This window comes from Castor canadensis, chromosome 9 (genome assembly GCF_047511655.1).
Source record: "Castor canadensis chromosome 9, mCasCan1.hap1v2, whole genome shotgun sequence".
Classification (NCBI taxonomy): Eukaryota; Metazoa; Chordata; class Mammalia; order Rodentia; family Castoridae; genus Castor; species Castor canadensis.
Genome location: NC_133394.1, coordinates 100,426,611 through 100,441,918, shown reverse-complemented (window position 1 = coordinate 100,441,918; position 15,308 = coordinate 100,426,611). Strand labels below are relative to the sequence as shown.

The 15,308-nt window shown below is 34.6% G+C and overlaps 1 protein-coding gene across 1 annotated transcript in view; it reads right to left on the bottom strand.

Moving 5' to 3' along the window:
• Nucleotides 1-5,291, bottom strand: part of LOC109674930 (transmembrane protease serine 11F) — a 115,760-nt gene extending 110,469 nt beyond the window's left edge. The window contains exon 1 of the mRNA XM_020151792.2: nt 5,121-5,291. The gene's annotated coding sequence lies outside the window, so the exon portion shown is untranslated. The remainder of the gene's footprint in view (nt 1-5,120) is intronic.
• Between the last annotated feature and the right edge of the window lie 10,017 nt (nt 5,292-15,308).

Sequence of the window (15,308 nt, the reverse complement as noted above, 5' to 3'; positions counted from 1 at the left end):
CTAACTTTCCAGATTTTTTTTCTTTCTTAACTAATAAAAACAGGGCCCTTATAATAAAAAATTCTTAAAAGAAAATCAGTGTGACCAATTCTTCTAAACACTTTCCTTGTTTCATTGGTAGCTTATTCTAGTTTTGTAGTGGCTAATATTAAGATTCATAACTTGATAAAAGAGACTGACTCTGGTATGAAATATCTGGTAGCTTCTATTGCTGCTATTAAACAATGCTATACCAAGGCTGGAGTCAAGTGTTTTAGAAGCAATCTATTCTGCAAGAAATAAGGTGGGTATTTTATCTATAAAGAATTATAAGGTATTATAATTATCAGGAAACTGATTAAAGTCAGTGTGATTACTTTCACACAATGCACCACTGATTCTAAAAAACATCACTGATATGATATTCCTTCCTGCTGCAGATGAGCAACTCCCACTGACACCCATCCCTTCTCTCCTACATCACTGCTCTAAAGTTATCCTTATGGGAATTTGACTTTTTCTCTGATCAATATGGGTGTTCTGACATATCTTTGTGCAGCTTTTTTTTACTATGTTCCACAGTAACAACATTTTACACCATAGCACATATATGAATACACACACATTTATCCTCAAACAACTATCTTTACTACAACAGGTTATAGCACAGATTTTGAATAATATTGTTCTAAATTGATATTTAGCTATTCAAATGGGAATCACCAAGAACCAATTCTAGAACAATTGAGGTCATTTCCCTGTGAACTAGATATAATTCAAAATTAAAACTAACAAGACTTTTGATACTAAGGGGTGAAAGTAGAAATTTTGGCTCTGATTTACTTTTCTTGGTCTCTTGTACTCCTAGACACAGACAATAAGGACAATAGAACAGCAAAGCCAATACCAGGCAAAGGTGACAGTATCACTGGAATACTCTCCACCTTTGTTCTTTGAAGTGTCTGTTTCTAAGTCTGGCCTTCACCTGAGCACCTCTCTTCATTTTCCCTGACTCCTCTGACCTATCTACAACTCACTTGTTATTCTCATTGAATTCTGGTCAGTTTTTCATTAAATTCCAAATTCACAAAGTACTGAAGTTCATTAACCTCTATCCTTTTTTAAGCCATGTGTTTTGTTCCATTCATCTCCAGTGAGTGTACTAATTCCTTAGTAATCTCTCTCACTATCTATGCATAATTCAAGCACCTGTCACTGGAGGAGTCACTTTGTGCCTGCACTGAAACCAGTCATGGTGCAATTTTTGTTGGCCAGGACTTCCTCATGAAAGGTATAGTTAGATGCCCAATTAGCAGCAAGATGAGAGGCTTATGCCTAAATACACATCTCAAATATACAAATTATTTTCTTATCTACAGTTTAGTTTAACATACAGACCAGTTGTAAACAGAGACTTAATCATTAATTAGTATTAGTATACCATTTTCAAAAATTTATTACAAACAACTAAAATTTATCAAATAATCTTATGTAAGGATTTGAAAGATGATGATTTATTCTAAGTTCTACATAAATAGCCATAGAGTTATTTTATATCAAGTGAAAAGATGACCTTAAACCTGTTTTCAGTAAGAATTAGAGGTGCTGATTATAGATGAGTATGTATACTTTTTTTCACTAACTAGTGTTAATAGGCTATTATTTCCTGAGTCATGATTTTTTTCACTATTATGATAGGGAATTTAAATATTATTTAATAGTTTTCTATGTGTTCATAACATTGTGATATGGAAAAAATTTAAAGAGAACATTTAACTATCAAAATCTGGTGGGTAAAGACACTACTTGCAGGCAATGTGATTTTCTACATAGAAAAATCCAAGCTAAGTAAGAGGAAAACTGCTAAACTAGCAAACTATTTCAAGGTGACTTAATATAAAATATAAATATAACATTTAATAATTTTATTAATGGTAGTCAGTGATAAGTAATAATACAATCATTTCACTCACAAGAACAAAAATGTACAATGTGACTAGTAGTAGCTTTAAGAAATATGCGTGACCCATGTAGACAAAATACTGTGCATTTTAAAGAGAATATAAACAAACCACATTTTTAGGTGTACACAATTCAGATGCAAATGAAACAGAAGAGGTTCAATTATGAGAAATAAAAACGACAATGGAGTGGTAAAAATAAAAAGAACATAAAGTATGGAGGAAAGTATTACAAAAAGCATACATTGATGCCAGGCTAAATATGCTTTTTACATGGGAAAACAGGTAACATGCAAGTAATTAATGAATGTAAACTGTTTTAATATGAAAATTCATAGCAGGTTTTCAGATGGGAATGAAAATGAGTAATATAGTTAGTGTAGAATAAAAGAAATTGGGTGTAAAACAAAAAAAGAAAAGACAAAAGTGAGAGGAGAAACATAACAATTCTGGAGATTAGAATCCTTAAATGTTCCTATAAACTTTAGAATGTTTTGGCTCATGGCTTTTCAAATACTTTTGTCTATAACCTTGCAGAGATACCAGCTTAAATAGCAATATTGCCTAAATAATCACAGCAGAAAAATTACATGTATATGTATATATAATGTATAATGTGTATATGTACACTTATGTATGTATATGTAATATATATCTAATGTGTATATATACACATGTATTCAGGTATATATATGTGTGTGTGTGTATGTATGTGTATATATAGAGAGAGAAACATAAACCACATGTTTTGTTTCATTCATTCAATGAATGAGTCAAACTATGTACATATTCATATATAAAATAAGGTCATAGCAGCAACTCGAGTAGTAGTACCTGGAAAACTTAGCTAGGCTTCCAAATTTGAATTTCAGCTTTGCATTTGCCAATCTCTAATTTAATACTTCAAAACATTAATTTAAACTTTAATTTAATTTATGCTGTCCTGATGAACTGAAGGAATAGGTGGAAGTTTCAAAGATTATTGGCTCAGGCCTATGGAATTGCTGTAAAATAGTAATTCAGCATTTTGCACTCAGTATCAAAGATGTTGCCTACCAAAAAGTGGAACTCAATAGTGAATAAGTGACAGTTTAAAAGAGCATTTCACTAGGAAATCAGATTCAAGTTTGAGAATTAGTCACCTGCTACCAAGTATATTTTCTGTCTGTCTTTTGGTCTCTGTTTCCATCTATGTCAAAAGAAAGTTTGAACATCATTTCTGACTACTGTTTTCTATTCTAAACTAATTATACTTCCATGATTGTAATCATCTGATCTAAGAAAAACCTGAGATAATTTTTATCAGGATAAAACAAAGTTCTGATTATCAAAAAGTGTATCTTGTTCAAGATCCTCAGCATGATTGTGGAAATGACTAAAACATTAAATGCCAAGGGACAGGAGATAAGCATTACTTAAAAGAAAAAAATGCCACCCAGAGCACCAACATGATACATTTTAAAGCTTTTGATCTGCACAGTCATTAGGTATGTCATCAGAATGTTAAATACTAGATGGAGTAAATCACTGAGTGGAAAACGAACAGTAATATTTTGAGGGTTTATATATTATTTTAATCTAGCTTTATGTCTAATAAAATAAAACCCTATCATTGCATGGTTCTGACTGACTTCTCTTTTGTAAAGAATTAAGCTGGAGAGATACATGTTTTGGTGTCAAGACCCTATTATACTTCTCAAGGAATTAAGGTTTGTGTCTATCATTATTTACTAAACAATAAATTGAAATAGGGAAATTTTAAATATCTGTTAATTTATTTGAAACAATAAATAATTATATAAATCACTTTTTATTTTACAAAACTATGTTTCAAAAACTATGAGTCTTGTTTATGTCTCTCTTCTTTTGAATTCACTGTATTGCAATGCATTGTTTTGACTGAAGTATTCTAAGAAAACTCTGTCCCATGTGTAGTTAGAAGGAAGAAGGAATACTCTGATAGCTTTTTCAAATAATTGCAAATATGCTTTGGTTCTGGCCTAAAACTTGAATGCATAATTTCTTAAGGGTAATTATACTGTAGAATTTGAAGCCCTATTAATGAACTGTTTTTACTCTGTTTTATTAAATCTCATTGATGTGTGTCACACTTGAGTAGATCTTTCCTTTTGCATGATTTTGTAGTGTCGTGCACTGGCTATTTATAATTGAGTCCCTTAGTTAACATGGTCATGAAAATAGATCTCTTAAACATTGACATTCCTTAATAGTCAAAACCAATCTCATTACAAAAACAAATCTTTCAAGTATTGGGGAGCTGTCAAATTCACAAGGAAGTACACAATTTTTTTTAAAATTCTACTTCTCACTTAAGAGTTGAGTTTTGTCACTAACAACAAATAATTAGTTTTTTTCCCTAAAAAAAAGCTCACTTCATTAATATTTAGCAAACTTGTGCCAAAAACATAAGTTTAACTGACCATGGTTTATCAGTTCTTTCAAGTAAAAATGGTACTACATTTTAAATAGGGCTTTTACCTCAATGTCTCAAAAACTTTCCTCAGGATAATCATTATATTTCAATAAATAGTACCAATAAATAGTACAAGTATTTATGAATGATTTTTATTTTGTCACTCAGCACATTGAAGTGGACTTTTGCTCAATGATGAAGATTTAATAAATTAATAATTTGTACTGCTCCATCAAGAACACTCCTATGTGAAACTGTTATTCTTTTATCTGGAGTGCCTAGAAGTGACACATCTGATGAAACCTAGCAATTTACATCCCCTGTATTAATTCACTCTGCAATAATAGTAGTTTTATTCACCAATGCCTTTGCTCCATCAGTGCAAATACTAATACACTGAAAATAGAAAATGACATTTTAGTGTAATTACAAAATGATATTGACTTCAACAACTCTGTGTCCCCAGAGGCTTATGACAGAAATGAATTTAACTTTTCAAACAAAGTAATGCAATTATAAACTTCCGAAGATGTTTCTAAATTGACTGAAAATAGATTTAGTAACCATAAATTGAAATGTATAATAATTTAAATTTTAATAGAGAGGATAAAATTTGAAGATGACAGTTTAAATGTCAGCATAAATAAAATTTGAAAAACTTCCACCATAAGAAACTATAAAAGAGCATAAGAAAGAAAATTAATGAATTTTGAAATATGCATTGATGCATGTGTTGTCTTTCATACCTTGTAGTTTGATCTTGAAGGTTGTGTCATTAGATAACATCTGCTTCTTCGGCTGACAGTTGTTGGAACTTATCCTGGAATGAAAACCCTCTAAGATCCAAAAATGGATGAATGACATACAGAGGTCTGTATATCTTCTCCCGAGACTTAACCCTTTAAGTCTGACTTGGGCATAGGTTACAGATTCTAAAGGGATCTTCCCATCTGAAGCTAGTCATATGTCATCTTTCCTCAGCCAATCATAGGGCTATGCTAAAAACAACAGCTGTTCAATTGAGACATTCATCTAATGACCTGTGTGCACCACTGTCATTATCTGTGGCTGTCTGCCAGAAAGCTCTGAGGACAGCAAATTACTCATCAGATATTACAGTTTGAAAATTTTAGAAAGAAAACTTAATTGTGTAATATTTTCTATGAGGGTTATATAACTTGGCCAATACCTTGTAGAACATAGAAGTGAGAATATTGATCAAAGAATTTGGATAAGGGAAATTTTAATTCAAAAAAAACTTTTTTAACCATTCAGTTCTTTGTGCTACTAAAGAAAATTTTAGAGTACTCTTTTCTAGTACATAAATTGACTTCATGGCTATCAAATATCTACAAATGCGGTGAATATTGTGGATGAATTTCATATTCATATATGAGAAGGGAAGAATGAAACCTGTTAAAATTGTTCTAAGAAGTGGAGAAAGAGGAAGAATGATATAAGGGATAAACCTAAGACATAATGTAAATATATATGTAAATTTCACAATATATTCCCGTGTACAACTATTATATGCAAATTTAAAAATTAAAAATAAAGTAAGTATCTGTAAATGGAATATTATAGCATAAAACTAGAATGTATTCAGTTCCCACTGTTGCAAGACATGCTTTTGGGCACTGCTCTGATTTATATGCATTTTCCTGAAGTTCACATGTTGAAAACTTAATCCTCAATGCAATAGTATTCAAAGGTGAGCCCTTTAAGGAGTGATGAGGTCATGAGGCTCTGCCCTTATGAATGGATTAATTTTCTTATCATGGGAATAGGATCAGTATCCTGGGGTGGGTTTATTATAAAAAGGAAAGTAGCCCTTTCTTTCTACCTTTCAGCCTGTCTCTCTCTTGCCTTCTAACATCAGATGATGCAGTAAGAGGACCCTTGCCAATACCAGCACCTTGATATTGGATTTGCCATCCTTCACAAGTGTGAGAAATACATTTCTTTTCTTTATAAATGAAATATTGCATTACTTCCTAATTGGCATCACTGCTTCTATGATTGGCCCCATTCAGTCTGTCTGATCTGTAACAAAGTGATCTTATCAAAATGTTAGATTACGTTTGTGCTTTGCATAAAACCCTCAAATGTCCTTTCGGTACAGCATACTAGGTACTGTATCATCTTGCCATTCTACTTCCCTTCTCTTTCCAATCTCATCTTCATCCCTGCCATGTTTTCCTCAGAGCTGACTTTCTTTGAAAAACAGTTTCCATATAGTTCAAGTCTTGCTTCTTTACTTTTTTCACATCTCTGTTCAAATTTATTCATATTTAACATCATCTAAAATAATAAATACATAATTATCCTTAACTTTTCCTTCCTTTATTCCTTAACATTTATTGCAATTCCCTCTTTCTTTATATGTATATATGTGTGAATATATGTATTTACATTTATTTTTATAAAACTTTTAAGTTGGGTGTGGTAGTACACACCAGTAATCCCAGCACTTGAGAGGCTGAGGTAGGTGGATCATGAGTTTGAAGACATCCTTAAACTGCATAATGAGTTCAAGCCCAGCCTGGATTACATAGTAAGGCTCTCTCTCAGAAAAAAAGTCCAAAATTTATTGTACATATTTGAAGTTTCCACATGGTGTTATAGGACACATATACTTAGTAAAATGGTTTATATAGAAAAGCAGATTAACCTATCTATCATCTCACATAGTTACTTTTTTGTGGCAAGAACAGTTAAAATGTATTTACTTAACAAGATACCTTACATAACACAATTTTATTAATATATTAATTTGCCTGTTTAATGATAGAGTGAAACCATGAATTTCTGCCTCTAAGATGCCTACAGCATGTTAAGCACATAATTATAAATATTGTTAAATAGTAAATTAATCAATTATTCATTCAATAAGGCTTTGTATAGGCTCTATCTTGTCTCTTTAGAACTTTAGTAGAATGTGTCCTGTATGCTTTTCAAGGCTTTGTTCTTCTGCCATTGGGACTAAATCATAAAGTTCAACCAGCAAAGCTTTGTTTCCCAAAGGACACAGCAGACATTGACAGTGGACTATAGCTATAATTCTATAGTCACACCAAAAGGGCTTTGTAGATAGACACAATACACTGGTGTTATTTAGTAGTTAAAATTCTAGATCCAAGGATTTCTTATTTAAAGTGGCAGGAGTTTTACCTAAAATAGTTGTAGAGACACCAATAAGATGAAAAGCATATTTCATAGGAGTTATTCAAGGAAATAATGACACAAAACAACATTTGAAGTGATAATAGCCCAGAATTTCTAAGAATTAAAGGTATAAGTTGTAGATTGGAGGACATGAAGGTTTAAAGTAGAAAATAATGTCTTAAAATGTTCTCATCTATGAAACATTTCAGTAAAATTTAAGAATATTGATGATTAAAAGAAAAAATTGTGAAGCCAAACATAAAAAGTAGCATTTTAAAACAGGATGATGTTGATCCAAGATGGTGACTAGGGTACAGAAGCAGAAAGCCTAAGCTCTGTGACTCCAAAAACCTCCATGAGACATTGGAGCCACAGTTGGGCAAATCTAACTGCTTCTAGCCCAAACAATAACTGCCATTATACTTGGTGCAGGAAAAAATTCAAAGACTGACCCTCAAATCAGCCTTTAATTGTACCTAACTGCTGAGATTCATGGCACAGCCAGTAAGGTGGGTCCAGCCACTGGGAAACCCTCCTGACCCATGGCAATGTTTTTTCTTGCCTTCTCTTCTCCTTCCTCCATCAAGCAGAAATAAAGCATCAAGCAGTATCAAACTTTTGACATCCTGAAACCCTAGCCCAAGGAAAGCCTTCCCACAGTGCACTGCACTGAGAAAATTTGGTGCCATTTATTGCTGCTGCCACCACCATTGCCACTGCCACCAATGCTGCCTGCTCCAAACCTGCCTGTGCATCAGTTGACAGAACAAACAGGTGAGCACCACACACCACATGGGAATCCCCTAACTACACCTGGGAACATAAACCAGAGAAGCCCCTGGGCAGACTGATTCCCCCCACAAACAAAACTGGAAAGCAAACAGCAAACTGTAATCAAACACAGACAATATAGGGGGTGGGTGGAGCACTGAACCTGCATGTGAGAAAGGGGGCAGGGCAAAGAAAGAAACTCCCACCACAGAAGTCTTAGTAAACAAACACAGCAATAAGCCACCTCTAAAGTAGGGCAGGTAGTGGATTGTTCTCCTGAACCAGAGGGCAGCATTCAAAACAGAACTGTCCCACCACACTGGGGGAGAAGCTGATAAAACAGCTGCAGCTGAAGTATAACACATCTATGAGCTGGGGAAAACAATAGCTCTGACAACCCTGCATGATCTGGCAAACTTACCACACCACACAATTTCAATTAAACTGGTAGACAGAAGAACAAAACACTACTCACAAGCCAGTCACCTGGTGAGACCACATCAGAGCTTCTGCTTATATGCCAATACCAGGACTGAATGCCAGAGGACTAACTCCAGAACTTAAACTTAAGTTAAGTTAAGACTGAAATTCTATCCTTCTTGAATGTGGTAGTTTGTTTGTTTGTTTGTTATATTATTGTGGGTTTTTTATTTTTATTCCTATTTTTTTATTTCTGTGTTAGCAACTTTACCATCACTATCTTCTCATGCCTACTCTCACCCCCTTCACCTTCCCTCCTTCTCCTGTGCTAAAATCCATTGCTCCCCTTCCCAAAGAGTCTTTCTGCCCCTTCTCATACACTCTCTCCCCCTGCCCTCACCTTCCCCTTCCATTCTCCACCAACCTGTCACCAGAATACCCTCCCTCCTACACACTCACCACCTGCTGGCCAACCCACTATATCAACTTTACACAACCTCATCCCCTGCAATCCCTGACATAATCACCGTGCACTACAACAACAGAAATATACCCAAACACACATAAGGGCCACAAAATCCAGTAGCCCCCACACTGCTTCCCCCACTCACACACCCCATTTCCCACCTCCACTTTTAGTTCCACTTTAACCAATTCCTCAGATTTCTATAGCTAACCTAACAAACATTAACCCCCCCCAACACCCACTGCTTATAGATATTAACACCAAGGGGTCTTCTACATAATATATAAACAACTGGCTGGGTATTGAACCTGTGAATTAGTTATTGCTAAATTATACCTCCAGACCAGGGACAGAAATAGCACACCAACTTAGCTAACAATCAATATAATCACAAAACAAAAATGAAATCAAGGGTAAGAAAACAGGTGACTAAAACCACCAACTAGCCTATCAAGAACATAGTTGCACAGTACCAAGTGGAGTGAGGAGAAGAAGGGAAGGAAACCACTCTCTTCAAAAAAATAATTTAATACAGGAGTCAGAGGGAAATGAAGAAAATGGATATCCAGTTCCTGACCCCAACAAAACAATGATAAACAACAAGGAACCCATAAATACACACGAAAACACCCTCAAAGAAGAAGTCACTTAGAATTTCATGGAGAAGACACTAGACTTGGTTAACAAAAATGTACAAGATGTACTCAAGAAATTTCAAGAAACCAAGAATAAAGAACATGAGAAGACAGAAACAAATAAATTAACTAAGAGCTGCCCTAAATAAACACCAATGTGAAAGAGAGAACACTATAAATAGAGAGATCAATGAATTAAAGATCAAAATAAAAAATATTAAAAAGGAAGTGACCCAAGATATGGAAAAGCTCAGAAAAAAGAATCAAACACAAACAAAAAACACAGTGGGAGGCCACTCCAGCAGACCAGAACAAGTGGAAGACAGAATCTCAGAACTCAAAGATAAAATAGAAATTAAAGGAAAAACTGAAGAACTGTTAGTAAAACAACTCAAGACCTGTGAAAAGAACATACGAGAACTCACTGACTCCATCAAAAGACCAAACCTGAGAATCATGAGTATTGAAAAGGGAGAAGAGATGCAAGCAAAAGGTATTTATGATATATTCAATAAAAACATAACAGAAAACTTTCCAAATCTTGAGAAAATTTTGCTCATTGAGGTACAAGAAGCCTCCAGGACACCAAACAGACTTGACCAAAATAGAACCTCCCCATGGCATATTATCATTAAAACAACAAGCACAGATACTAGAGAAAGACTACTGAAGGCTCTTACAGGAAAAAAAAGAAAAAAAACATATAAAGGCAAACCCATCAAAATCCCAGCAGATTTCTCAATGGAAATCTTAAAAGCAAGAAGTGCATGGAGTGAGGTATTTGAGGCACAGAATGAAAATAACTTCAACCCTAGGATATTCTACCCAGCAAAACTATCATTCAAAATAGATGGAGCAATAAAAATCTTCCTTGAAAAGCAGAAACTAAAACAATCTATGACCACCAGCCACAGCTACAAAAGATTCTCCAAGGAATTATGCACATAGAAGATGAAAGCAAACAAAACCTTGAGAGGAGGTTTTGAGAGTATCAAACACAGGAGAAGAAAATTCAAGCAATCAGAGAGGCACATTGATTCAGCTGCACACAATCAAGTCCTTAAACAACAAAACAACTAAATGGCAGAAATCACCACATACCTATCAATATTAACACTGAATGTCAGTGGACTCAACTTCCCCATTAAAAGACATCTTTTGCAAAATGGATTAAAAAGGAAGATCCAAGAATCTTTTGTTTGCAGGAGAACCATCTCATTGACAGAAACAAACACTGGCTTAGGGTGAAAGGCTGGAAGAAGATTTACCAATACAGTGCACCCCCCCAAATAGGCAGGAGTAGCAATACTTATACCAGACAAAGTAGACTTCAAACGTACATTGATCAAACAAGATAAAGAAGGACTTTTCATACTAATAAAAGGGAAAATACACCAAAAGGAAATAACAATTATTGACCTATATGCACCCAATGTAAGTGAACACACTTTTATCAACATACTCTGAAGTACTTAAAAGCACATATAGATTCCAGCACAGTGGTAGTGGGAGACTTTAATACCCCTCTATTACCAATAGATAGATCATCCAAACAAAAAATCAATACAGAAATTCTAAAACTAAATCACACTATAGATCAAATGGACCTAACTATTGTCTACAGAATATTTCATTCAACTTCTGCACAATATACATTCTTCTCAGCAGCCCATAGACCTTTCTCTAAAACTGATCATATCTTAGGGCACAAAGCAAGCCTCAGCAAATACAAGAAAATAGAAATAATCCCATGCATTCCATCTGATCACAGTGCATTAAGCCTAGAACTCAACTACAAAAAAAAAAAACAAACAAAAAAAACAAAGCAGAAAATACACAAATAAATGGAAGCTAAATAACACATTGCTCAATGATCAGTGGGGTCATAAATGAAATAAAAAAGGAAATTAAAAGGTTCCTGGAAGTTAATGAAAATGAAAACACAACCTAGCGGGACCTGTGGGACACAGCAAAGGCAGTCCTAAGAGAAAAGTTTATAGCCATGAGTGCATATACTAAATGGATAGAAAGATCTCAAATCAATGAGCTAATGCTACATCTCAAACTCCTAGAAAAACCAGAACAAGCAAAACCCAAAACAAGCGGAAAGAGAGAAATAATAAAAATAAGGGCCAAAGTAATGAATTGCAGACCAAAATAGCCAAAGAATCAACAAAACAAAAAGCTGCTTCTTTGAAAAAATAAACAAGATTGACAAACCCCTGGCAAACCTGACTAAAATGAGAGGGAAAAGACCCAAATCAGTAAAATCAGAAACACAAAATGGGAGACAAAGACAAATACCAAGTAAATCCAGTAAATCATTAGAGACTACATTGAGAACCGATATTCCATTAAATTTGAAAATCTTGAAGAAGTGGACAAACTTCTAGGTACTTATAACCATCAAAAACTGAACCAAGAGGATATTAACCACCTATACAGATGTATAAAATGAAATAAAATTGAAGCAGCAATAAACAGTCTTCCCAAAAAAGAAAAGTTCAAGACCTGATGGATTGCCTGCTGAATTGTATCAGACCTTTAAGAATAAATAATACCAACTCTCCTTTAAGTATTTCTCCATGAAATAGAAAGGGAAGGAACACTGCTTAACTCATTTAGTTAAAACAGTATTACACTCATCCCAAAACCAGACAAAGACATATCCAAAAAGAACTGTAAGCCAATCTCTTTAACGAACATTGATGCAAAAATCCTCAATAGAATAATGGCAAACCCAATTCAACAACATATCAGAAAGATCATTCACCATGACCAAGTTGGCTTCATCCCACATATGCAAGAGTGGTTCAACATATGCAAATTAATAAATTTAATAAAACCCATTAATAGAACCAAAGACAAAAATCACTTGATCATTTCAATAGAAGCAGAAAAAGCCTTTGATAAGATTCAACACAACTTCAAGATAAAAGCTTTAAGAAAACTAGGAATAGAAGGAATGTACATCATCATTTTAAAGGCTATAGATGACAAACCTACAGCCAACATCACACTTAATGGAAAAACACTGAAATTATTTCCCCTAAAATCAAGAATGACACAAGGGTGCCCACTCTCCCCACTCTTATTCAACATAGCTCTGGAATTACTTGCCAGAGCAATAAGGCAAGAAATAGTAACAAAAAGAAAACAAATAAGTAAAGAAAATGTCATAGTATCCCTATTTGCAGACAATATAATCCTATACCTCAAAGACCCAAAAAACTCTACCCAAAAACTCCTAGACACCATAAACAGCTTCAGCAAAATAGCAGCAAACAAAATCAACTTACAAAAATCAGTAGCCTTTCTATATACCAACAATGAACAAATTAAGAAAGAATATAGGAAAACATTTCCATTTACAATAGTCTCAAAAAAATCAAATACCTAGAAGTATTTGATTAACAAAGGATATGAATGACCTCTAGAAGGAGAACTACAAACCTCTGAAGAAAGAGATCAAGGAAGACTACAGAAGGTGGAAAGATCTCCTGTGCTCATGGATGGGTAGAATCAACACAGTAAAAATGGCTATGCTACCAAAAGCTATCTACATGTTAAATGCAATTCCCAACAAAATCCTAATAACATTCATCACAGAGATTGAAAAATCTACCTTAAAGTTCATTTGGAAATACAAGAGACTGTAAATAGCTAAGGCAATACTCAGCAAAAAGAGCAATGCTGGAGGTATCACAATACCCAACTTCAAACTATATTACACAGACATAGTAATAAAAGCAGCATGGCACTGGCACAAAAAGAGATATGAAGACCAGTGGAACAGAATAAAGAACCTGGATATGAATCCACACAGCTATGCCCACTTTATATTTGACAGTCACCAAAAACATATGATGGAGAATAGACAGCCTCTTCAACAAATGTTGCTGGGAAAAGTGGTTATCTGCCTGCAGAAAAATGAAACTAGACCCATGTCTATCACCCTGTGCTAGGATCAACTTGAAGTGGAATGAGGACCTTAATATCAGACACAAAACTCTGAAACTATACAGAAAGGATCAGGGAATACTCTGGAAACATAGGTATAGGCAAGGACTTCCTCAATAGAACCCTGGCATCTAAGCAACTAAGAGAAAGGATGGACAAATGGGACTACATGAAATTAAAAAGCTTCTGCACAACAAAAGAAATGGTCTCTAAACTGAAAAGACCATCCACAGAGTGGGAGAAAATATTTGTTGGCTACACATTAGACAAAGGACTGATAACCAGAATATACAGGGAGCTCAAAAAACTAAACTCCCCAAAACTCAATAAACCAATAAAGAAGTGGGCAACTGAACTAAACATAACTTTTTCAAAGAAAGAAATCCAAATGGCCAAAAAACACATGAGAAAATGCTCACCACCTCTGGCCATAAAGGAAATGCAAATCAAAACCACATTAAGATTCCACCTTACTCCTATTAGAGTAGCTACCATCAAGAACACCACCAACAACAAATGTTGGTTAGGATGCAGGGAAAAGGAACCCTCATGCACTGCTGATGGGAATGTAAGCTAGTACAACCACTTTGGAAAACAATATGGAGGTTTCTGAAAAAACTAAGCATAGATCTGCCATTTGATCTAGCAATACCTCTCCTAGGGAAATACCCAAAGGAATGTGAGTCAAGTTATTCCAAAGGCACCTACACACCCATGTTTATTGCAGCAATATTCATGATAGCCAAGTTATGGAACCAGCCAAGATGCTCCACTACTGACAAATGGATTAAGGATATGTGGGGAATTTTACTCAGCCACAAAGAAGAATGAAATTTTGTCATTTGCAAGTAAATGGATAGAACTGGAGAACATCATCTTAAGCGAAGTTAGCCAGGCTCAGAAGGCCAAAAGTCATATGTTCTCCCTCACAGGAGGATTATAGATCTAAAAAAATTTCAGTAATATTTTTGGACACAGGTCACATTCTAAGGTGAGAATATCCTACAGGAGGAATAGGGAAAGGGAAGGAAACCTAAAACTTGAAAGTGTTTGATGTGCCCACTGTATAGAAGCTAATAAGGTAATCTTAAACTGACAGAGGTCACTATGGGAAGATGACCGGGAAGTAGTGAAGAGGTCAGGTAGAGATGAATCAGTTCGGGTTGTAATACACATGTACATGGAAGCAATGCTAAGAATCTCTCTGTATAGCTATCTTTATCTCAAGCTAGTAAAAAATGCTATGTCTTTCTTATTATCGCTTATGTCTTCTCTTCAACAAAACTGGAGAAGAAGGCAGAACAGGTTCTGCCTGGACACAATGGGAGTGAAGGAAATAGGGGGTGGGGGGACAGGATGGAGAGATGGCCCAAACAATGCATGCACATATGAATAAATGAATAAACAATAAAAAACAGGATGAAATGGAGCAATATAGAGTAATATTTTCAAAAGTTTATAAGAAAATTACATAGAACTTAGACCTATATTTTGAGAGATATGATTATTTAAGGCAA